Source organism: Ceratotherium simum, chromosome 3 (genome assembly GCF_057802395.1).
Source record: "Ceratotherium simum simum isolate JZ-2026a chromosome 3, ASM5780239v1, whole genome shotgun sequence".
NCBI lineage: Eukaryota > Metazoa > Chordata > Mammalia > Perissodactyla > Rhinocerotidae > Ceratotherium > Ceratotherium simum.
Window position 1 is genome coordinate 13,333,155 of NC_141902.1, and position 25,022 is coordinate 13,358,176.

The 25,022-nt window shown below is 35.9% G+C and overlaps 1 long non-coding RNA gene across 2 annotated transcripts; it reads right to left on the minus strand.

The window, feature by feature from the left end:
* Window positions 1-1,998: 1,998 nt before the first annotated feature.
* LOC147917419 (uncharacterized) lies at window positions 1,999-24,914 on the minus strand. 2 transcript variants are annotated; one of them, XR_015551700.1, is made up of 4 exons: window positions 24,842-24,914; window positions 10,634-10,725; window positions 6,406-6,454; window positions 1,999-2,251 (listed from the first exon to the last, which is right to left on the minus strand). It is a non-coding gene; the product is annotated as an uncharacterized LOC147917419 (long non-coding RNA). The 2 variants fall into 2 exon arrangements; XR_015551699.1 differs by lacking the exon at window positions 1,999-2,251 and adding an exon at window positions 4,143-4,353.
* Between the last annotated feature and the right edge of the window lie 108 nt (window positions 24,915-25,022).

Sequence of the window (25,022 nt, forward strand, 5' to 3'; positions counted from 1 at the left end):
AGGCTTTCTTTCACCACCCTATTTAACATTGAATTCTCCACCCCCAAACTGGGACACTTAACCTCCTTTTGCTTCTTTTTTTTGGTCAGGAACTTTTTTTTTTTTAAATCTCTTTTGTTCACTGCTGAATCCTCACACCTTAAAGCGTCCTGCACATAGTAGGCACTAAAAAAAAATTGTTAAAATAATATTCTTGGCATCTTACATGTATTAACTCGTCTAATGCAGATCAATGATCACAAATTGTAATAATAATTAATAACTAATAATAATGCCTCCTACTCTCCAGACATGGAAACTGAGGTACAGAGAAGTTGAATACTATCAGGCCATAGTAGAGGCAGGATTTAAACACAGATCACTTGACTATCAGATTAAAGTTCCATTCATTCTCATTCTCCTCACTCCCAGATACTGCTTTCCTTTCCAGAGCACTAACTCAACTAATTCCAGTTAACATATTAAAAAGACATGGGTTGATAACTAGCTCGGATTATTAAGATTTCATAAAATTTACATTTTAATAATAAAATCTTAAGAATCAAATGCCTTCAGTTTTTTTTAAGTAATATTTCCAAAAGGAGGTAAAAAAATTATTTCTTGAAGAAAAGGAATTTGATTGGTGCTTCTCAAATAAGGAGTGGCCTGTTTGCCCTGCTTATGGGTATCCAGCAACATGCACTGAATTAAATGAGGCATAATAGCTGTGAAATGTACAATTAGTGCACACTCTTAGATTCTAGGAATTATGTTGATGCAGCTGGGTGTTACATCAACCAATCTCAATGTAAATTATCAAAAAACCCAATACTGAAAAGCATCCATTTAAAGCTAAATTGGAATAGAAACTTTATACGATGTATTAGAATCAACATTATCATACTTGGTGAAATAGAGAAATAGGACTTACTGATATTACTGTCCTACCTAACAAATAAAAATTAAAATATTATATCATGTACTAAATAATAAATATTATTAATGGGCATATATTGATGGAGAAATTACGGATGATTTTTAAGATTTTCTACACATTCAAAATAAATGCATCCTTTTTGGAATCAGAAAAAAAGTGGTTAAATGTTAGAAAACACTAAAGAAGCCTGTGTTCATAGGGAAAGCTTTAATTGCTAAACATGTAAATAAAGCTATTTATCTTCATATGGATGTTTCTGTATATGTAAATACTTTAACAACTTATAGATTCATTTTATACAGGTACAATTAAAATCTGCGACTTCTGAAACTTACTATATAAAGAATTTAATGTGAGTGAATGACTATACTTTACTTTCTCATGTAAAGACTTCTTGTTACCAAGTTTCAGTCTCTACTACCAAAAGAGACAGCAGATTAGAGATTACGAGCTAGGGCTCTGGGGTCACACAGCTCAGGTTCAAACCCCAGCTCCATCACTTAGTAGCTGTGGGACAGTGGACAAGCTACTCATAGCCTTTGTGGTTCAGTCTCCTCATCCATAACATGGAGGCAATAATAACTTGTTTCATAGGGTCATGGTAAGAATTAAATGTGTTAAGAACTTAGAACAATGCCCAGATATGTATTTGCTATCCTGATCATTACCAAGTTGGAAGCCTCTTCAAGGTAGGGAAGCTATTTTGTTTACTTCTCTACATTATTTATTACTTTCCCGTGCACATAGGAAAACACCAATAAATGATTATAGAAGGAATGACAGGATTAACTAATTTGAGAACTGAAATTAAAATGAGAACTACATAGTAAGACAAAAATTAGCAAGTTTCGTGGACTGTCATGTGTGAACTCTCAAGTGTGAACTCTGTCAAAATTTCTCTTTGGTTCCCTACTAAGAGGTCTGGAAAGAGGAACCCACCTCTCATTATTCACTGTAAACTCTAGAGATATTACTGAGGGTACATAAATAAGAAACAAATTTAGAACGTTTATTAGCCAAGACTGTATGAAAGTAAGAGAACTCCAATTCTAATTAGTTCACGTAAAAGAACAAAAGGAGATTAAGTGGCTCACATAGCCATAACATGGGAAGAGAGGCGCTGAAGCTGGCCCTTGGGATCCCTACAATCTGATGGCTCAGTCCGTCTGCCCAGCTGTTTCTTGCATGCATTCTCTCTCTTGGTCTCACTCCTCACTCTTTGCCTCTTGTTCTATTTCTCTCCTCCATGTTGGCTCTGTTCTCTCCCGTTGAAGGCAGTTTCTGTGTAGGGTTGGGGACATGGCTGCCAGCAGCCCTAAGCTCACATCCTTAGATCTTCTCAAACAGAAAGAAGAGAAATCTTACTCAACATCACCCATTATAAAACATGACAAGGAAGGTGTTCTTGGGCCCTGCTTGGGTATTTTGCCCATCCCCGGATCAATCATCATGACGAGGGAGGAGGATTACATAAAACAGGTACTGGTCTACTCCCCAAGGGTTTGTTATTGTTATTTGCTTGTATAATTGGACTGGCTGGATTATTTTAGTGAATTCTATACTCCCCCACAGTGTTAAGCCTCTGATGGTGCTCTTCAGGGAGCATATCTCAGAGTATGCCTACAGTTACTCTTTCCATGATCACACCCAGCTGTTAAAACCCACTAATATCTAGAGGTGGAAGAGAAATCGTTCTCCCAAAAGCAGGTAGACAGGTAGCCCAGACAAGGCGCTGTAGGAATGCCACATATCAGGCAACTATCTCAATTTGTGTCTACTATATGAAATAACTTAAAGGATTAAGAGACTATATTAAATTATGAAACGTGTTACCAAGATAAGACATAGACAATTAACTGGAAGTATTCCAAAGTAGGAATGTCTCAGCTCTCTGTGAGGGTGAGATGCGGGGTTAAAATGATCAGCTAACCTCTCCCACTTCTTTAAGCTCAATGATTACAGTTACAGTACTCTACTTGGAAAGCAGTTAAAGCCCAACAATATTCCAAGATCATTTACTATCTCTAATTTTCTATTAAATCACGATATACATTATTTTGCTATCAATGCAAAACAGAAATTAGTGCCTTTAATCTCTCTCTGGTTCTTATGAGTCTTCTTGGATTAGCCTGGGGGAGAATGAAGAAGGCTTGGAATAATTATTAGGTGAAGCCTGGTAAGAAGTGATGTACCAAAAGATTTCTAAGCCACTGTGAAGGCCAATTGAAATTGGATGGCTTAAATTGGAGGCAGTCCAAGACTAATGGCCTTTTCACTCTTTATTTAAATTCATTATATTAAAGGCACGGTACTAATTAATGCATCTATAAATAACATTTCAATGTACACCAGAACTGTTTACATATGTAATGTTTAAATATATGCCAGAACTCTTTTCACATAAAGGTCTAAATAATGGCCCCAGTACCTTGGATATTCACACTGTGCTGCCAGGCACTGCATACTTATAGTTCTTGTTTATACTGAAAACCTCACGGCTACAGAAGCCACCTGTTTATAATCGGGTACTAGCTGATCAATTTCCTAGTTAGATGGAAAGATCTTACTTTATTCACAATTTAGTATTGTAAACTTTTAAAGTCTCTCAACAAATAAAATCTCACACCTAGATAGACTGCAATAAAGAATTTTATACTAAAGATATTTTTATTCTTTATGAAAGTGTTTTAAAATCTACAGCTTTAATTAAAATTGCACATGTCCTTTGATCCAGCATTTCCACTAACAGAAATAAGCAAAGTATCATGGATGTAGAAAAAAATCTAGCTACAAAAGCGTTCATTACAGTGTGGTTTATAGCAGCAAAAAAATGGAAATAAGCTAAATGTACAATAATAGTAAATTTAAAAATAAAGTATGGCATATCCATGCACTAGAATATTATGTAATCAGTAGAAATTATGTTGTGGAAGAATATACAATAACATAAAAAGATATTCTAAGTATATCATAAGGTTTGTTTTAAAAGATAGTTACAAAATAGTATAATTCCATTTTTTAAAATGTACCTATACATATTATATGTACATAAATGAAGAAAGAAGGAAGAATAAACATGATACACATCAAATTTTAATAATGTCTGAGTCTAGGTGGTAGAATTACAGATTATTTTCTCTTTTGTATCTTACATGTGTTTCCTAAATTTTCTATAATACAGAAATATTACATTTATGTAAGAAAAAATAAGACATAGGGGCCGGCCCAGTGGCGCAAGCAGTTAAGTGCGCGCGCTCCGCTGCGGCAGCCCTGGGTTCTCCGGTTCGGATCCCAGGCACGCACCGACTCACTGCTTGTCAAGCCATGCTGTGGCAGCATCCCATATAAAGTGGAAGAAGATGGGCATGGATGTTAGCCCAGGGCCAGTCTTCTTCAGCAAAAAGAGGAGGATTGGCAGATGTTAGCTCAGGGCCGATCTTCCTCATAAAAAATAAATAAATAAGACATAAAAATTATTAACCACAATTGAGGCTTTACATGTTAAAAACGCTAGAACATTATTGAGTACTATAAGGAACCAAGTGCCATTAGCAGATTACCTATGCTCCTTTGTAGGGACCTCTCTGTGACTTTTCACACTATTGCACAATTTTGTCCTGGACTTTATCAAAATTCATGAACATATCGGATCTAAATGAAAATTAACAAATCTTCAGAAGAGCTATGAGGGACATGGCTTTTTTGAATAGATGGTCAGCACTCTGGGGACAGACCCTGTGTCCTCTTTCTCATCCTAGATTTCACTGCTGGGCTTAACAGGGCTTTGCCCCAACCAGTGCTCAATCATTGACTGAATCAATGTTGAATGAGTGTTAAACTCCTTGAAGTCCTGCCTAACTGCTGACAGCACCTACAGGGTTTGCTATGAGCTGTACATAAACTGTAACCTGCCAAAGTGAGAACCCAAAGCTGATTTGGGGGATTATAATTAAGGACAGCTGCCTTTGCTTTGTTCGCTTTGAACTCAATTTAAAACAAACAGTGTTGGTCCCAGAGTCGAATGTATATAAAGCATTCACATGTGTCATATCTTAGCTGGTATTTTGTAATAAGATTTTAATAGGTCCTCCATTTTTATCTCATTTGCTATGATCCAGTGTGACTACAATAGGTTGGATAAACTGTAAATCTCCTAGAAGAACGGAGCAGTGCAGAACAACTGTCATGATTTTAAAGTGACATCCCTTTTGCCTAGCCCATTGTCCAACTGTATTTCAACTGCAGACATATTTTCTAGATTAAATGTGTTTTGTGTCTGTTGGCTATGCACAGGAGTCCTTCTCTTCAGGCATGCTTTTGCCTCGCTATCACTTCATTAATTTAAATCACCCACACAGGTCAAGGAAAGTACCGTGAACATAACAAGTCCTCATCCAAGTCCAGCGTATTTTGTTCACCTAGTTTACTGCCTTACCATCTGCCCTTCAGTTCTGGAGGACTTGCAATAAAGCAGAGCCAAAGTAAATGCAGATACCCCACTACTATCTATTTAACTTTCATTAAGTGAGTTAGTACAGTGCTCAGGCGCCTCCTCAAAACCAGCCCATCATCTAAGAGTATTTACATAAGACTCTTTGCATTATATTCCAACCCTTGCAACATTAGTATTAACTACTGACATCTGCCAAGTCTGACTGGTAAGTGCTTTACAGTATCAATTCATCCCAAGCAAAAAGCATTTCTGAGAGCTGCAGTGCTCTTGTTAATGCCAATAAGAAGTATCAAGGCTCATATGACACCTAGTAGAAATTAGTACCCACATTCAAAGAAAAGTCTTTGTTATTTCCCAGAGTATTATGTGGACTTTATTGAGATGACTGCATCTGACACCTGCTGTAATATAAAATGCAGCTATAATTAGCCAACTGATGCTCACTGCAGTTTAGGTCGAATCCCTTCTGTGGGAATTATGCTTTAAAATATTCAGAACTCCAAGTGGCTCTCATTACATTTAATTTTAACTTAGAATTAGGTGGTCTAGAAAAAAAAATTTAGGATTGTAATAGCCCCCTGCTGAATGCCACACAGCAACGTGAAAACCCATAGGGTTTTTTCCCCTCTAAAAAAAAAATAAAACGAGAACAGCAGACTACACTAGAGCCTTCAATTGAAGTCTGGCTTTGCTTAATTGTACTTTTTGCACTCATCAGTCTCTCCTCTTCAGAGCAAGCTACAAAAATTGCCTGAATAGCCAAAGAAAAGTTTCCCACAGTCACTGGCCACAGAAAAACACTATTGTCCTTCCTCACAGTTTGATGGACAACATTTCTATAAATGGGTAGCCAGGCTGTCAATGGTACCCTTGCTGAAAAGGCAAAAGAAGAGAACAGATTCTGCCAATATCTGACAAAGCACGTTAACACATAATCAGGCATTCACTAGTCAGGCAGCTGCCCCTGGGACCTTCATCACACAGGTGCCTTTAAGCCATTTCCTATTCACAGATAAAGGAAACAAGCAGGAGATACCTGGGAAAGGAGCAGTCTATTATGGCTTGCCAAATGTCCGTCTTCTGGGCTGTGTGTATAAAAGTAGAAAGAAGAAAAAGGAAACTGTAGATTCAACTGAAAAATTATAAAACAGCAGAACATTTACAAAACTTATCATTTAAGCTGTGGTGTTTTTTCCTTTTCCTTTTCTCTTTATTTTTTTCAGGGGGGTGGATTTTTTGTTTGTTTGTTTGTATGACATAGCAGCACTCGTCTCTAATAACAAAGGTCTTTTTTTCCTCGGTGGCCTGTCAAATGCCTTTGCCCAAAAGCCCCTTCACACACTAAGGCTGAAATTCTTACTTGGTCCAACTGAGTCACAGAGAATTTACTTTTTCACCTTAAGTCATTTTTTTTCCACACACACACACACATTCCATTTCAAGATCTGTGATCAATAATGCCAAAGCAGTGATGAAGTGGATGATTCTCCAGGAAAGCAGAAACTCTGGACCATCTTTTGAGGAACCACCAAAATAAATACTTCAGGATAATGATTATCACTGTTCATTTCTTCATAATTGCTTAGATTAAGAACACTAGTTTCACACTGTGCTGATCTACCCAGTCAGAGGAAGTACCAGACCTCGACATTCCATTAAGCCAATGGCCCCATTAGCATATATACATACATATATGTCATATATATATGACATTTTCAAATTACAATTTCATGATTACTACCTTAAGGTGGTTGAATATAAATGTCTATTTTATTTTTTCATTTCCATTTTACTTATTAGCATACTCTCAGGTCACCTATACTCAAAGTTTGGAGCAGAAATGAGGAAAGAACCAGGAATACAATTTGGGAAGTGATTAAATCCTCAAGGACCTTAGATCGGCTAAATATGGTCCTTGGGATACAATGTGAAGATTGACACATTCATAACCATAACTTTTCCTCTAAAAGGCAAGGTACCATAAAATTGAGGAAGAACAAAATCAACACAGTAATATGAACCAAATGCCATGAGTTAAAGCATTACTTTTTCAAGTAACTTCTTGAGTGCCATTTATTTTTTATAGCTTTCTCGTCTGTACAACAGGAGTGTGTTGCTCACCCCAGACAGTTTTGGGGAATAGTCACTGCTGAAGGTTTCTGCGTTTGGGGTGAGAGGAGAGAGCATCTGCTAAGTGGAACAAAACCCATCAAGAATCATGAACACTTTAGAAATATAACACTGCATTCTCTGACTTAAAATTTACTTTCTTCTTCATTTCTTCTTTGTATTTATTTCTACAATAAAAATAAAATTATGAGGTTGACTTTAGTTAAAAAATTGTTAATAAATTGGGATTTATTAATTTTATAATCCTTACAAATATAAAGACAGGAAACTTTCCTTAAACTTAATTCAATTCAATAATATTTTGTAATTGCGTATATATAATAATTGCCATTATTACTACCATAGCTATTATACGCTAGGTGCTTTACATACGTTTTATGGTTTAATCTTCGTAACAATTCTCTGAGTAGGTACAATATCATCTCCATTTTACAGATGAGGAAACTGAGGCTCTGGGACAGAGAGCAGTTTAACCTTCTCTACTAAGTCGCAGAGCTTGGATCTGAACCCGGATCTGTCTCCTTCTAGAGACCATGCTTTCTCTATAAAACCATGGTTCATGTTTTAATTAATAGAACAAAATAAATTTTTATTTATTCATGATTTGAAAACACAATATGCTCTTTTATTAGGTAGCATATGTACATATTTATATTTTATGATATATGTGTGTTTTTTTTAATCATTGTAACACAAGTTAAATCAACCTCCTGTCTCCAGGTGGAAAAACCAAAAGTGTTTTGGATAGTTAGAGTTTTATTTTTGTAACTATTTCTAGGGAAAAGAGTTTCCATCAGTGACCAAATTTCTACTTTAAAATTTTAACCAAAATCTACTTTTACCTCAAAGGCATGGTCTCTCTTCCCTACCAGATTGAAACTCCTTAAGGTCTAAGAGGAACCCTGTCTTCAGCTTTCTCAAGATTTTTTTGTGACAAAACACAACCTCTTAGGAATTTCTTCTTTAGGTGTATCCTAAAAACTCCTACAACTTAAAACACTCTTTTATGCTGGCTTTGGTTGAATCCACAGTTTCTCACTGTTGCCCATCAGGTCAAATATAGACATTTTAGCCCAGGGTGTTCAAGTTCATAGAAAGCTAACCCTAAGGCGCGACTTCAACCTCTAATCTCATCCTTTAGCAAGCAAATCTCATCTCTGCTTCTTCCTTGCTCATTCCCATTTCTGGCCTCTTAGTTGCTGTCTTTCTTACTAGAAGTACCCTCCTTCCCTCTTTCTATCACTCTAACCCTAAGATTTCATGTCCATCTAATAGTATACCTTCTCCAAGGAAATTTTCTTAACTCACTCAACACTGATCTTTCACTTAATTTCATCTGCCTTTATTACTTTATTGTGTGGCCTCTTACCATTCACTTGAATGATAAGATAGACTGCCTCATCCTCCAGTTGTTTCATGGAGCTTAGACCTATGTTTTCCACCAAATTATAGCCTCCTTGGGGGCAAAAGAAGACCTTGAATCCATAAACAAATGAGTGAAGAGTAAAACAGTTTATCCTAAAGCTCCATATAATATTCTTCCACATTTAATCCTTGAAGAAAGTTATCATCCACTGATATCCTTCCAGTTCTACAACTAGAAAAGGAATCCACACCCAAATCTGGCTTGACCAGAGAACGAGTTAGACGAGTTGCCACCTCCAATCTTGTCTAGGTGGCTGTGGACTCATTAGTGCACTAAATATTTCTGGTATTTCTCCTTTTGAGCACATGAGAGGATCACCATTCTTGACTCCATTTTAAGTGAGCACGGCCATATATTTGCTTTAGCCAATTAATGTGATCAGAAGTGACAAATATTACTTTTAGGGAGAAGCTTTGATAGTTTGTGCTATTTGCCATTTTACTTTTTCCTTTCTGCAGTAATTGTGGAAGAATGGAGGTCAAGCCCCTTGCTCAACCAGGGTCCCTAAATGAGGATAATATACAGCAGAATCCCCAGCCAACTCATGATGGACATGTAACAGGAGCAAGAAACAAACTTGTCCTGTTTTAAGCCACTAAGGGTTATTACTGCAGCACAGCCTTTCCTATGCTGCCTGATATAATAGCTTACTAAGGTCCAGATGGGACTCAGACTGTCAAGAAATGGGAAGAAGACCGAAAAACAGAATGACTGGCTAAATTAAAGCATCTTCAAATATGATCCAGAAGACTAGGCATTTTATTTCTTAAACTAGTGGATGAAGAATCAAGCTCAATAGATCCTTCAAACATCTTCATGTTGAGTTGTTTACAATTGTTTTTCTTTCTCCCCTTTGGTATCCATTGTACCTTCAAACTCTGCATATTGTTTCCAAATTTTGCAATTTTATACTGATCACAGACTCCATTAAAATCTTAACAACCTCAACGTTTAGTGGTAGATTTCTATAACTTTTATATATGTAATATTTCTGATTGAATATTAAAATATCATTTGTGTCCTTGTAGGTGCAGCTGCAAAATGATATGCATATTTTTGGCCTTATTTTACTGTTGGTATTGTCCAGGGAGTCAAAATAAGAAATCACAGATCTGACTTTACTAATCAACTTAATAGTTGCTTTTACCTAGTTATGGCATAAATACACATTATTCTTAATTTTATTTATTGTTTTACCTAGTTTGGCATAAATACACATTTTAAAATTTTATTTGTTTTCTTACATTTGTTTCAAAAAAGGAATATATATCTAAAGTTTCAAATATGAAATATGAGAACCTACTGAGTATGCTTAGTTTTTACTTTTATTCTTTTTTATATACCAATATAATGACAGATACATTCCCCTATGACTACATTCTTCACCACAGATAAGTATTATATAGTTATGAATAATGAAATGATTAAAAAGCATAATGAAAGAACGGCACAACTGTTTTTTATTTCTCACTCTTGAGGGTTCATTGCGATATTTCCTGCTCCATATTAAGTTTAAGAGCTTCTGAGAAGTATTCTTAGAATTTTTATCTTTTGGAAAGAATAATGATTCAATTAGAGTTTTTTTAATCATGATGATTACTTTATGATAATGATCTTATATGGCTAAGATGTTGCACTTATATTGCACTTAGATGCAGCATTTCATTTTAGCAAATTCCAAGAACCATCCATGACTTTATTATTGTACCTGATTTTTACAAGTTCTTTATCCAAGAACCTCTTCATTCTCAGTTGAAATGGGGATGCTATTTGATAAAGTACAGTGATAACCACTACCAGCTGAAAAACATGACAAAATGAAGAATATCAGAACATTTGAAAGCAAACCAGAAATTCCCATTTGTAGTCTTAAGTAATCTACCTTGGAATTGGTTCAGAAACCAGTCTTTTGAAGGTGCCTTGCAATTCCCTTGAAGTTTCATTGGAGAAATCGGGATTTTAGTAACGCATATGATATTAAGGCATTAGTTTCCTCCCACAGTAGAGGGAGGGAATTAAGGCTATATCACCATTACCATTTCTCATAATATCCTGGTAGCTAAAGATTGAAGCAAGCCAAATTGCTGACAACTTCATTCATTCTAGTAGTAAGACATGAATAGAAATAGTATTTAAAATGACTTGTGTATTAGAGTGATTATAGAAAAAAATATATTGTAAAAAGATAAATTTAACCTTTTTTTTTCTTTTGCCATCCCCATTTAAGGTATTCAATTTATCAATGCTCATTCAACCAATATTTATTGAATCCTGTCTATGTCAGGGAAATGAAACCCACGGCATTGCATAGAAGTAGAAGGCAGGTTAGGACATATGTCATAGGAGCAGCATAGACAATGCTGGCTCTCTCAAGGAAGCTTCCAGTTACAGGGGCCAGAGAAAGCTTGGTGGGAGAGGTGAGTCTTTAGCTGAGTCTCAAAAAATAAGCGAGATTTCAGTTTGTATAGATGAGAGTAGTAAAACAGACAAAATGAATGCAAGGGGGCAATATGGGTGGCAAGGAAATGAGTATACTGTGGTAAGTGCAGACCACTTACGCAAAAGGGAAGTATGAAAACAGGATGTATACAGCATCCTGTATATCAGCAGAGTCAGAATGTAAGTTGTAGCTGATGACGGTGATGGTTTGGTGGGGAGGTGTTTAGGTATAGTGAAGTTGTCCTCCTTTGAGAGAGTCCAATCAGATTCACAGAGGAAGCAGAAAGGAATGGTATGAGGAGTTTAGCCTTGAAAATAAAAAAAACACCTCTTCCTTTGAGATAGGAACCATCCTCCTTTACTAAGAAAGAACATCCAAGGTCACGATATCTATTGTCCACTTCCTCACTATCTCAGCCTCTAGACCTATCTTTTCATCAACAACACATTCATTTCAACATTTATTGAGCAGCTACTATGTGCCAGGAACTGTGCTGGGTGTGGTGCATATAAAGATATATCAGTCAGCTCCATCACTTTGGGCACACTATTCCTAAGCATGGTGCCTGGCACACGGTTGATACTCAATAAAAGTTGGCTGCTTTAAGGTAGAGATAAGGAAAAATGAGAAAGCACAACTAGTTATCTGTGAATTTCTCGGTAAAGTCGGATGGTTATTATCTGGTGAGAATGGAAAGGGTAAGTAGTGAATTAGATGTGTGAGCAGAGATCTGAAGCACCTGCTAAGGGAAGTGTGCTGGGGAATAAATGGGAGATCAATAGCAAGATGGTCAGGCAGCAGTGAGAACCCAGTTGGAGCAGGACAGATTGATTCTGCAGTAGGCCAGGGCTACACATAGAGGTATGACTTTCTCCAAGAATACTATTTTAACCAAATTCTCTATTGTACAGGAAAAGGATCAGGGAAACACACAGCAGTAGGGTGGTGACTGAAGGTGAGGACTGGCATGGCAGAAAGGGATTTAATAAATGCAAAGTGGAGTTTCTCATTTCACTAAAGGCAAGCCCTTTCTCCTCCAAATAACTTGGTGTTATGTGATATTTCCCTTATATTCTTAACCTATAAAAAAATGAATTACTATATTCTAAACTGTCCTATTCTAAAATCACATTCCAACATGACTTCTGAAATAGTTGTATCATTAATAAACCTGTTTGAGGATTGTTTTATTTCTAACAGAATGTCCACAGAAGTGTCCTCTTATGATAAAATCCTATCCTAAACTTTCATAAACCTATACAAAGGTTAAATTTGAGGTGTTATAAAGTTAATATTAAATAAATAAATAATATTTACTTTTCCACTGTGAAATTTTGGAAATCCCATACTATAAACCCTATAAATTCTTTTTTTGAACAAATGGGAGACCCTTTCAGAGGACATTAAATCTACACAAATTAAAGAACAGCCTCTACTTATTTAGCTACTATCATGTTCATTTATGCTGCTCGTCATCTAGTCAGAATTTACATATCCCATGTGTCTGCATATTTGAAATGACTATAAGAAAATACTGCAAAAAGGCATTATCTTATTCAAAAATGGTGTGATTGAATACATTACGATTCTAAAACTCTATGACAGAATTAGTACTTTTTATTTTAAATCAATTTTCTGACACTGGGATTTTCCTCAGCTTAGATGGGTTCCTAGTCTTAGATGGAAAGAAGCTAACTGACTCTGGTTGTTCTCAATTCCTCTCTTTAGGAAGCCAGATAGATGATCAACATAAGCTGTTATGTAGTGGTCAGGAATACACCATACAAGAGGATAAGAATTCAAAAGTTCCTCAAGCATATGGAGTATCTTTTCCTTTGGGAACCCTAAAATTCTCAGGATAGGGCTGGGTTCACACCAGACACTCAAATACTCGTGTGACTAGACTCCATACAACCCAAGGATAGGTTTGTATCTGGCTTGCTCACAGCAGGATCTCCACTGCCTACCAAAGCGTCAGACACACAACTGGTGTGGAGGAGGAAGGAAGCCAGGAGGCCCAGAAATAGTGACCTTCAATTGTAAGTAGTAACATCCTCTTAGGCAGTATTTTGAATGGGTCAGGCACTGAACAAAACATCTCCACTTTAACAACTGTCTTAATAATAGCACACGTTATTAAACACCAAAGAACTTTTGGAACTACTCACATTTAAAAAATTTAGAAAATTGCATTCAAATTATAGGTAATCTACATATGAAATCACTTGCAGTTAATGTGTTGCTTAATAGGCATACATTTGTTCGTGTTGATTTTGGTATTTTTCTTTGCCCATGATTTAACTAACTCACCTTTTAGAGAAAGTTGTTGTAAAACTATATGTTAAATCTCAATAGTTTTATCCTTCTTTTTTTTTTTGAGGCAGATGATGCTGCTGCCCGGGTGGAAGGACAGGAGGTAAAACCAGCTTAAAGGGTTTTGTTTATTATCATCACTGTAATAGTTCAAAGCAATGACAAAACAGATAATGCAGTTTGTTATTTTCAGGAAGATTTTCCAAGTGTTTTGGAACCCCATTTGTACTGACAAAAATAAATTAGATGAAATTGACCGAAAAGAGAGCTATCCATAATGAGAGATCAAAAGATGAATTATATTACCCTTCAGTTATTGATAATAACAATAATTTACCTTACGACTTTATAGTTTACAACATGCTTTCACATACTCTAGCTCAATTGATTTGAACAACTTGTAAGTTAAGTCATGCAGCTAATACTAGCCCATTGATCTTTTTCTATTTCCTTGATTATTCAAGCAATTCATAGTCATTGTAGTAAAAATTAAAATACAGGAAAATATACAGAAAACAAACACTCTAAACCAATAACAGTAAATATTTTGGTGAATTTCCTTTCAGTCACTTTTCTATGTACAATTCCAGTATTGAGTTAACACTCTACAGTTTATTATCCCACCTTTTTCTTTTGACATTATGACAAGCATTTTCCCATTTTGTTTGAGTCTTTAAATATCTTGAATAACTGCATAAGATATTTCTAGTTTTTAGGGGCCAGCCCAGTGGCACAAGCAGTTAAGTGCGTGCTCTCTGTTTCGGTGGCCTGGGGTTCACAGGTTTGGATCCCGGGCACGCACCGACGCACTGCTTGTTAAGCCGTGCTGTGGCAGCATCTCATATAAAGTAGAGGAAGGTGAGCATGGATGTTAGCTCAGGGCCCATCTTCCTCAAGAAAAAAAGGGGAGGATTGGCATCGGATGTTAGCTCAGGGCTAGTCCTCCTCACAAAAAAAAAAAGATATCTCTAGTTTTTAAACATGCATAAGTAGAAAGATATTTTGGATATCTTTATGCTCAAAATTTTTGTGTATTTCAGAATACTTTCTTAGGACAGATTACAAGATTACATTTACCAAGTACTAGAAACAGCCACAGGATCAGAAGGAAATTGATTTTACGTAGTCAATCTTATTGCCTTTGAGAACAATCCCATATTTACAATCCTTAAAAATCTATAGAAAGTCTTCCTTGCTTCTCTCTTACACATTAAAAACAGAAGCCCTAAAATCAGTTTGCATTCTCTCTTCTCATTATGATCTCTGGTGAAGAAAGGAAACATCTAGTTGGGATCTTAGTATAATAAGATATTTCAAGAATATCAATTTTAATTATCATTCTCTTTCCAAAAAGATGATGTTAATAATAATGATAGCAGCCAACTCTACTGAGAACTCACTATGTGCATGGCACAGTGTAGTGGCATTTTACATGCATTAACTCAATAAAGATAATTGCATGATTGAGAAAAGAGATGAAGAGTAATCACGTAAACAATTAGGTGTGGTGAGCCAATTTATCAACACAAGAAGTAGGTTTTGGCTTCCCTTAAATAAATGTAGAATATAAGAAAAACTGCTACTAGTCAACCAGGAGATCAGACACTTTCTGATCTTGAGGCATGTTGTAAAATCTCTAGTTAGAGACCATTAAAAATTGGAGAGGAAAACAATTGGGAGAAGAAAATAATGACTGATGTGCACTTTTCATTTTTTTCTTTTTAAAGTAATAGATGGCTGAAAATGGGAGTTAGAATGAGAATATCAATGAGAATCAAAGAAAGGAATACAGTCAGATGACTTGAGAAAAGTGGTAAAAAAAACAGTAAGCTTATTGTATGTTCTAACCAATGTTCTGAGAAATTTTTTATATTATCTAATTTTATACTCACAACTCCATGAAATAGATGGAATTATCCCAACACAATCCAAGGCAGAAATTGACCAGCAAATGCTTAACAGGATATAGGAGTCTGAGTTAGAAATAATAAATGTGTGGGTTAAAAATGTATTCATTTAATATTTCAAAGAGATAAAGGAGGAAATCAACAAGCAGACAAAAATAGGTAATGAAACACACACATTAACCTAGTAGTTAAGAAAAATAACCAATTAGACATCTTAAAAATAAAAACTAGATTTGAAATAAAAAAACTCAGAATGTGGGCTAAATAGCAGACAAAATACAGATGAAAAGGAAATTAATGATCAGGGAGATGGAACTGAGGAAAGCTCCCAGCACCAAGATATAAAAAGACATAAAATATAAAAGAAATGTTAAGAGACACTAGGATACATATTTTCAGGAGGAAAGAATAGAGAGAACGGTGGGTAGACAATATCTTAAGAGAAAATGACTAACAATTTAGCAGAATTTTTTTTTAAAAGATCCATGTCTTAAGATTTTAAAAGTTAATCAAATGCTGATCAAAATTAATTCTAAAAAACTCATGATGAAACTTGTGAAACGTAAAGTAAATCATCAAGCTTCCACAGAGAAAACAAAGAATACTATAAGGAAAGAGAAAATGTCATTAGATTCCTCATCAGTAACGTTAGTTCTAGAAAAAAAACAAAAAAAAAATACTTTCAAAGTACTGAGAAAAAAATAACAACAAAAACACTTTGAACCTAGAAATCTTTGACAAGTCAAACTATCACTTGAGTGATGTCAAAATAAAGACATTTTCAGACATATAAGAATATAGAAAGTTTAACACCCACAAATCCTTGCTTTAAGACGTCTGGAGAAGCAGACTTGTAACTGTAGCACTTGAAGAAAATCTGGTTCAGAACCACTCTTTTAAATGATGTTAAACCAGAGTCAGGGAATGAACTTTTCAGAACAATAGAAAATTAGAGGTAGAGCCATTATGAGGGACATCTGGGACCTGTCTGTGCTTTGCCCAACACCCTTTCCCTACTCTTATGAAAATGTAGCCCTGCTGGTGCCGATGACTTAGCATGAATTTGGCTTTCTCCATTCTGGAGGACGTTACCTGCAGAGAGTGTCACAACCACTGTATGACCCATAAGGGAAACAAAAGGCCTAATAAAAGCAGTGACAGACCTCTACTTCTGGTCAAGACAGAGTAACAGGGTCCAGATTTATCCCTCCACTTAAACAACTAGGGGAAAAAAAGCAGAAACAGAAAAAAGAAGCAACCGTTTTTAGACACTGGAGAAGAGGAAGGATAGGACTGTGATCTCTGAAAGAAAAGAAACAAACAAGTTGAGCCCTACGATTGCACCAGTTTACTGCCTATAGACAGTTTCCAGTCTGCAGCTCAGGGAGGTGGAATGCAAATGAATTCTGGTCATCTCACTGGGTTGAGAAGACAGTGATCAGAGTTTGGGGAGGCAAGGCAGCTAGAGTTTGTGGAACACAGCACCAGAGAAAAGGGAGCTCTGCAAAGAAAGAGTTCAGGAGATCTGCAGAGGGGTCCCCTTGAATCTTTGGCTGAATATTGATCCAGGTACACGTGAGAGGAAACCACCCAAGGTTGGAAAGTAATAGGCAGAACAATTCCCAGTGCTCACATCAACAAGAGTGGAAAGCTCTTGCGATGCAAGGGGCATTGACTGGAATACTCAAAATGGGTATCACCTTAGTTGTGGGGCTAAATTAGCCCTGGCCTAAGGCTGCGCTGGACATGTCAAGACAAAGCTACAAACAAGCCTCAAAAGCATCCAATTGATTATATGTAACTTAATCGTATATCAAAATAAAACTCTATTTAAATGAATGCTTCAAAATCCAGAAACCAACAATGTAAAATTTATAATGTCTGGCAATCAAAAAACCAGGAAAATATGACCCGTAACTATAAGAAAAATCATTCAGTAGAAAGAAACCCAGAAATAAGAGATGATGTAACTAACAGACAAAAATATTAAAATAGTTAATATAAATATGCTCTATATATTCAAGGAAATATGAGGAAACATGGCCATGACGAGGAGAGATATGGAAGATATAATGAAGATTCAAATGGAATTCCTAGAGAAGTACAAAATAAGAAATGAAAAATGCAATGGGATGGGATATAGAACAGATTAAGCACTTCAGAATATAATATCAGTGAACTTGAAGACAGCAATAGAAACTATCCAAAATGAAGCACCAGGAAAAAAAGACTAGAAAAAAATGAATAGCCATCTGGGATAAAATATCAAGTGGCCTACCACATGTATAATTAGAGTCCCAAAACCAAAGAGAGGAGGTGGTAGAAAAAATATTTGAAGAAATAAAAGTTAAAATTTTCCAAAATTGGTGAAAACTACAAACCCTCAGATCCAGGGAGCTTAATGAACCCCAAGTGGAATAAAAATAAAAGAAACCATGCCAAGGCACAGCATAATCAAAATTGGTGAAAACCAGTGATAAAAAGAAAAATGTTCAAAGCAGCTAGAGGAAAAAAGACATATAAACAGAGGACCAAAAATAGGAATTACAGCAGACTTCTCAAGAAACTATGCAAGCCAAAAGATAACAGAGACATCTTTATAGTACTGAAAGAAAAAGGCCCAGCAGATTTCTTTGCCCAGCAAATATATTAAAAATGGAAAGCAAAACAATTTTTCAGAAAAACAAAAACTAAGAGAAGTCATTACCAACAGATCTTCACTACAAAATGAGTTAAAGAGGAAACAACACCAGATGGAAATTTGGATCTACACAAAGGAACAAAGAGCACCAGAAATGAAGAATATGTGGGTTAATATAAAAATACATTTTTTGGTTTCTTTAAAAGATAGTTGACTGTGCAAGGCTAAATACTCATTTTTTTGTGGGAGAATATATCATGTAGAATTTTCTAATTATTCTTGTTTGTTAATTTTCCATATTAACTTTAAAATAAACTTTCCAGCTCCAGAAAAAAAACATTTGTTGATATTTTTATTGGAATTGCATTAACTTTATACATTAATATGGGGAGAACTGTCAACTTCATAATATTTAATTCTTAGCCAAGAATGTGGGACGTCTTCCAATTTGTTCAAGTCTACTTTGTGTTTCTCAAAAGTGTTTTATAGTTTTCTTCATATAGATTTTGTACATTCATTGGGAAACTTAAATCTTAAATATTAGGAACTACTGGCTTGTGAAAATGAATTAGAAATGAACACTAACTACCTCTGAAATTAAAACACAAGTCAAAGGGGAAAAGTGGGATTGAATTTTTAAAGCTTGATTTACACTTTTAAGGAAAAAATTTAATATAAGGTAAGCATTTACAAAAATAAATAAGGTGGTTAATAACTATAATAAAATGAAAGATGACATGTGAAATGTGCCCTTTCTCCCTCCCACAAATGAGCCATCTTCCTTTAGTTGGTCTATCTTCTACCAAAATTAGCAAGTCACATACTGTTTTTCTACTTTTTCTACCAATTACTGAGAGACGGGTGATAAAGTCTCCAAATATAACCATGGATTTATATCTTTTTCCTTTCAGTTCTATCAGTTTTTGCTTCAAATATTTTGAAGATCTGTTGTTGGTGCAAAAACAGTACTGTTAAGTATTTTTGGTGAATTGGCCCTTTTAATGGCACCTACTGCTCTTATGATACCTACATTGTCTGATATTAAAAGTCATTTGGACTTTACTTTTATTGGTGCTTGCATAGTATATTTTTTTCCATCTTTTAACTTTTAACCTATCTTTGTCTATATATTTTAAGGGTTTCCTTTATCAGTATATAGTTAGATCTTAATTTTTAATCAAGCTGTCAATCTTTTAAATCATTCAAATTTAATGTAATTATTGAGGCAATTACATTAAAATCTATTACCTTGTTATTTTCTATTTGCCCCATCTCTTTTTTGATTCTTTCTTCTTTTGACTTTTTTGAATCAATTATTTTTATGATTCCTTCATATCTCTATTATTAGCTTATTATTTTATACTTATTAATAGCTTATTATTTATACTGATCTTTAAAATATTTTACTAGTTGCCCTAGGGCTTATAATTTACATCTTCAATTTATCACAGTCTTCCTTCAAATGATATTATATTGCTTCATGTGCAGGGTAAAAACCTTACAACCTATACTTATATTCCTCCCTCCTAATTTTTGCACCATTATTGTCACACATTACTTTTATGTATGCTTTAAACCCACAATAATTTGCTACTATTTTTGCTTTAGATAGTTAATTATCTTTAGAACAAATAAAAATAAGAAAAAATGTCTTTTATATATCACTTTATTTTAACCATTTCTTAAGACTTCATTTCGTTGTGTAGATACAAATTTCTTTCTGGTATCATAGTCCTCTTGCCTGAAAGACTTCCTTTAATATTTCTTATAGTGCAGGTCTCCTAGTAATGAATTATCTTCACTTTGTTTACCTAAAAAAAAAAGCTTTATTTCTCCTTCATATTTGTAATGGAGATGTGGAGCCTAATTTCTCTCCTTCTGAGTATGGGCAAGTACATAGTAACTTGCTACTGACAAATAGAATCAGATGGAAGTGACAACGGGTGACCTGCGAGACTAGGTCCTAAAAGGCACCATCTTGTTGTCTGTCTTGCTGGCTTTCTCCACAATGGGTGACAGAATTTCTGACCAAGCCACTCCTGAATTTCTGACCCACGGAAACTGGGAGATAAGAAACGTTTGTTCTTTTAAGCCACTAAACTTGGGGGTAATTTGTTACACAGCAGTATATAACTAATATTGGAGTTCTCTGGGTTTCTTGGATCTGTGGTTTGATGCTTTCATTTATTTTTGGAAATTTCTCAGTCCTCATCTGTTGAAATGTTTTGTCTACCCCAATCTCTCTATTCTCCTTTAGGGACTCCAATCACATGTATGTTAGACTGCATGGTGTTGTCCTACAGTGCTTGGATGCTCTACGTGCAGTTTCAAACACCTGCCAAATCAGACTCATCTTAAGACACCAATCCCAGCTGAGCAGCACTCTCTTCTCTGGGGGACTCCACAGAGATGCTCCTCTAAGCTCCTGAATTTTAATAATTCCAAACTCTTCCCTTTGTTCCTCCAGCCCTAGAAGGGTTAGCTGCTTCCTGAATTTGCTAACTCTGTGATATATTGTTATCTTTTCAGTTAATTACCAACTTATCCTAATTAACAATTTTTATTAAAATTTTCTCTGTTCAAACAACAGGTATAGTTTCTGTTTCCTGACTAAAAACCTGGACTGATTAGAAATTGGTATGGGGAGTCCCAGTAGACAAATCCTCAAAGATGGGATTTCTAGATTGGTTTAGTTGTGTCCTCAGAACTTGATTGTAGTGCTGAGCTCCTTGATAACAGAAAGTGGAACTCTGTGATCCATTGCAATGACAACACAATTAGTCAATATTACTCCAACTTATTTGATCATGGAAACTTCTGTTGAAAGAAGCATCTTACAGGACTAGAATTGAGCAGAACAAACTTTGGGAAATGCTGGCTTAGCCATACTTCTCTATTCAATCTATCCTCCTTGCACACATCAAGCACGTTCAAATTGCTGCTCACGTTTTATCTAAATTGAGAATCTGTACTCATCATTTAAGCCTCAATCCATGTTTTATATCAAGTATTTAGAGCTTTTCCTGACACTGAACCCAACACCTTCCCAAAGGAACTGATTGTTTGCTTTATACATACGTCTAATATGATCATTGCCACAATATAATCCTAGTTGTTTGTTTACATATATGCCTAGCCCACTAGAATTGGAGCTCTTTGAGAGAGAGTCCTTGTCTGATTCGTCTTTGTACCTCCAATGCTGATCAGAGTGCCTGGCATGTAGTAAGTACAATTAATTTGTATGGGTGTCATTCATGAGAATGGTCACAGAGGCTAGCTATATTTATTCATTAAGAAAACTTTGAGCATTTTGAATTTGCTATTCCAGAAGAGGATAAACAGACATGCTTCATTATTTGAAATGAACTGTTTATAGCATTCTTACTGTGGGTTACAGTTTCCCCTCAAGAGTAGAAACTTGTTTCTTTTTTTTTCCATTTCACAAATCTGTTCACCTTAGGCAAATAAATTCAGCTCAGCAAGCATGTACCGAGCAATTACTCTGTGCCAGGAACTTTGCTAAGCCTTAAGTACATGAACATGATACACATAAATGCTCATAGTTCAATGGGGAGGCAGATTCATAGTCAAATAAATTTCATTATCAATGTGATAAGTATAACAATGGAAGTATATACAAGTCGTAGGAGTAGTTTACCAGAGAAGATAAGCTCTTTATGAGAAGGACTGTGAGGAGACTTCCCAGGGATTTCTGAGTTGGAGTTGAGGAGGAATAGGAGTTTTCCAAGCAGACAAGAGGCAGGGGTGTAAATAAAAACATGTAGGCAAAAAACAGAAAAGCTTTGAAGAAGTAAAAGAAGTTTCAAGAGCATTAAGCACCAGATAGTTTGTGGCAGAAAACGAGGCTGGAAATGTAGGCAAAGGCCAGATCATGAGAAGAGCCTTAGATGCCATTCTAAGGAACTTGGATTTATCCATCAGGTGATGGGGAGCCAGAGAAGGCAAATAACATTTATTTTTCCTTTTCTGCATTAGGAAAAATTTGTACTACCATACACTGAACAAGCATCTGTTGAGCACATATTATATCTCAGGCATTTTGCTGTGCACTGGATTATTTATAGGGTGTGCCTTTAAAGTTGTTCAAAAAGGACATTTTTGTTGATAAGATAGATAGACTAGATTTCCTTTACAGTTTCTATCCTCCCAATTGATTCTTAGCATAAGCTTGCAGGACAGTATTTCTAACTCCGTTGCTAATGCCAAGACCAACACTTTGAATAATTTCTGCCAGGGAGCAGATTTTTCAGCAACCCACTTCATAAACTGTAATTAGTCTTCTATAAATGGCAACTTATTTCCTTTATTCCCTTTCTAAATTTCATAGCTTTCATCATATTTTTGTTATACATTACTATCTATATATTTCTATTTAAAGTTAGCCCAAGGAAATCCACATCTTTTCAGCCTACAAACTCTTCTATTTAAAATAAATAGGAGGGGCTGGCCCCGTGGCTTAGCGGTTGGGTGCGCGCACTCCACTGCTGGTGGCCCGGGTTAGGATCCTGGGCGCGCACCGACACACCGCTTCTCTGGCCGTGCTGGGGCCGCGTCCCACATACAGCAACTAGAAGGCTGTGCAACTGTGACATACAACTGTCTACTGGGGCTTTGGGGGAAATAAAAAAAAATAAAATAAATAGAAGAAAATAAGAAAAATTTCCAAAACGAAGGTAGTATGTGTCAGAAAGGAGAAAGAAAGATCCCTGGAAAGAAGAAATAATGCAGAAAGGAGTTAAATTCCAAGAATTATCTAATAACCAATACTAAGATATAAGTACAAGTCTGGATATTGAAACACAGAATTACACAATTTATATACAAACCAAATGGCCATCAATTAGTTCTATATTAGGGGTTCAATTCTATATTACGGGTTCAAGTAAAACTTGAAATTCCAAAATCAGTGATGGCAAAGAAAGGAAGGAGCAGTGCCTTATCAAAGATGGTAATAGACAAAGCATGTTCCCATGTTTCATACCAGTGTCATGAATATTTGAAAAATTCACACCTAGTGGCCCGCAGATGGTGTAGTGGTTACATTCATGCGTTCTGCTTCAGTGGGCTGGGGTTCAACGGTTCAGACCCTGGGCATGGACCTACTCACCACTCATCAAGCCATGCTGAGGTGGCATCCCACATAGATGAACTAGAAGGGCCTACAACTAGGATATACAACTATGTACTGGGGCTTTGGGGAGAAAAAAGTAAAAGAGGCAGATTGGCAACAGATGTTAGCTCAAGGGCAATTTTCCTCAAAAAAGAAAAAAAAAGCTTTTAAAAAAAATCTTCACATCTAGGTGAAAATAAATGATCTGAAGCTGGTTGCTAATTTGTTACAAAACAAAAATTTCTAGTTACCCCATTACAATTATTCTCCTCTAACAAGAGAACCAAAGGCAAAGAAAATATGCTAACATTGCTAAGAATCATGAATTTAGGTTAGCTATGGGGATGAGTGCGGTGAATAAGAAGGTTGCTCAATTTGGGGTTAGACATTGTGAAACCTTTTTCTGGATGCCCCTAGATGTAGGCTGGGTTATAAACTGTATATCTTGCTGTGGAACATGGGAACAGACAAGATTTCTCAAGATCCCGTCAAGCTTGGAGATCTTTGGAAATGAAAGCCTAATTAAGAGGCTCCCTAGGGACAGGTCAAAGACGTTCTTTTATCCCCACAGCCCTTATCCCAGTTCCTTGATGCCTTATTCCTCCCCTTTCACTCCACCTACTCAAAAACTGGAGAATACCTTGTGCAAATTTCCACTTTTGCTTCCTCCACTGCAAATGCATTAGACTATTAGAATTAAGAATTGTAACTCCCTCGTCCCTTATCTTTGAACTGATGATTTTTATTTTTTTAAGTGTTTTTGAATAGAGCTTAACACTAAAAATTCTTCTACAACTTGTTTTTTCAATGGGACAAATTTTTTTTTTAATGTTAAGATTCTACAAGATTACAAAGTCCTTCAAATATCTTTTAATAAGGCTATCTGATAAATAATACTTCGTCAAATTTCAATTTGGATTTGTCTTCCTTACAATTTCAAAGATTGTATTGCATGCAATTACCTACTTGGGTTAAATTCCTGTTGGAATCATATTGACTGTTTCACTTCTTTGAAGCAGTTTTAGGGTGAGCGTCTCTACGGTATCACCCAGAGAATAGCAACTGATGCACGTTTTAAAACTGGACATAATTATTTTGCAGATTTAAAGTAATTAATGTCATTTCCTTGATAGTAAATGTGGCATAACAGAGCACTTGATTGTTCTTTTATATAGCCCCGTCCCTCGCATGAAAAATTAGTGACGTTAATTTGTGTAAGTTTTAAACAACCTTGTAGCAATGAAAACGTCCTATCCAATTATGACAATTCTGTATGAAAGAGTTCTTCAACGTTTAGAAATACGTCTGGGGACCGCCGCATCCCTGACCAGCGATTTTTCTCCATACCACGCCAGAGCGCCATGTTAAAATTTCAACTTTTAATTTGGGGCTAAAACTGTAACATTTAGCTATAAGTTTCCTCTTACCAACACTTCTGAGCAACATCTAAGAGTCAAGGTAGGCTTCATGAAGCTAAACCTCACCCGACCACGACTCCAACCACCATCCCAAATACTGCACCCAGCCTTGCACAGGTCCGCAATGCCTGCTCTCAGTCCTCCGCGTAACGCTATCGCTGCATCTGATTGGTGCACGTGCTGTCAATCACATAGAGAGGGTGGGTCCTCAAAGCTCCGCTCTCAGCGAGACGCTGTGTTTTTACGT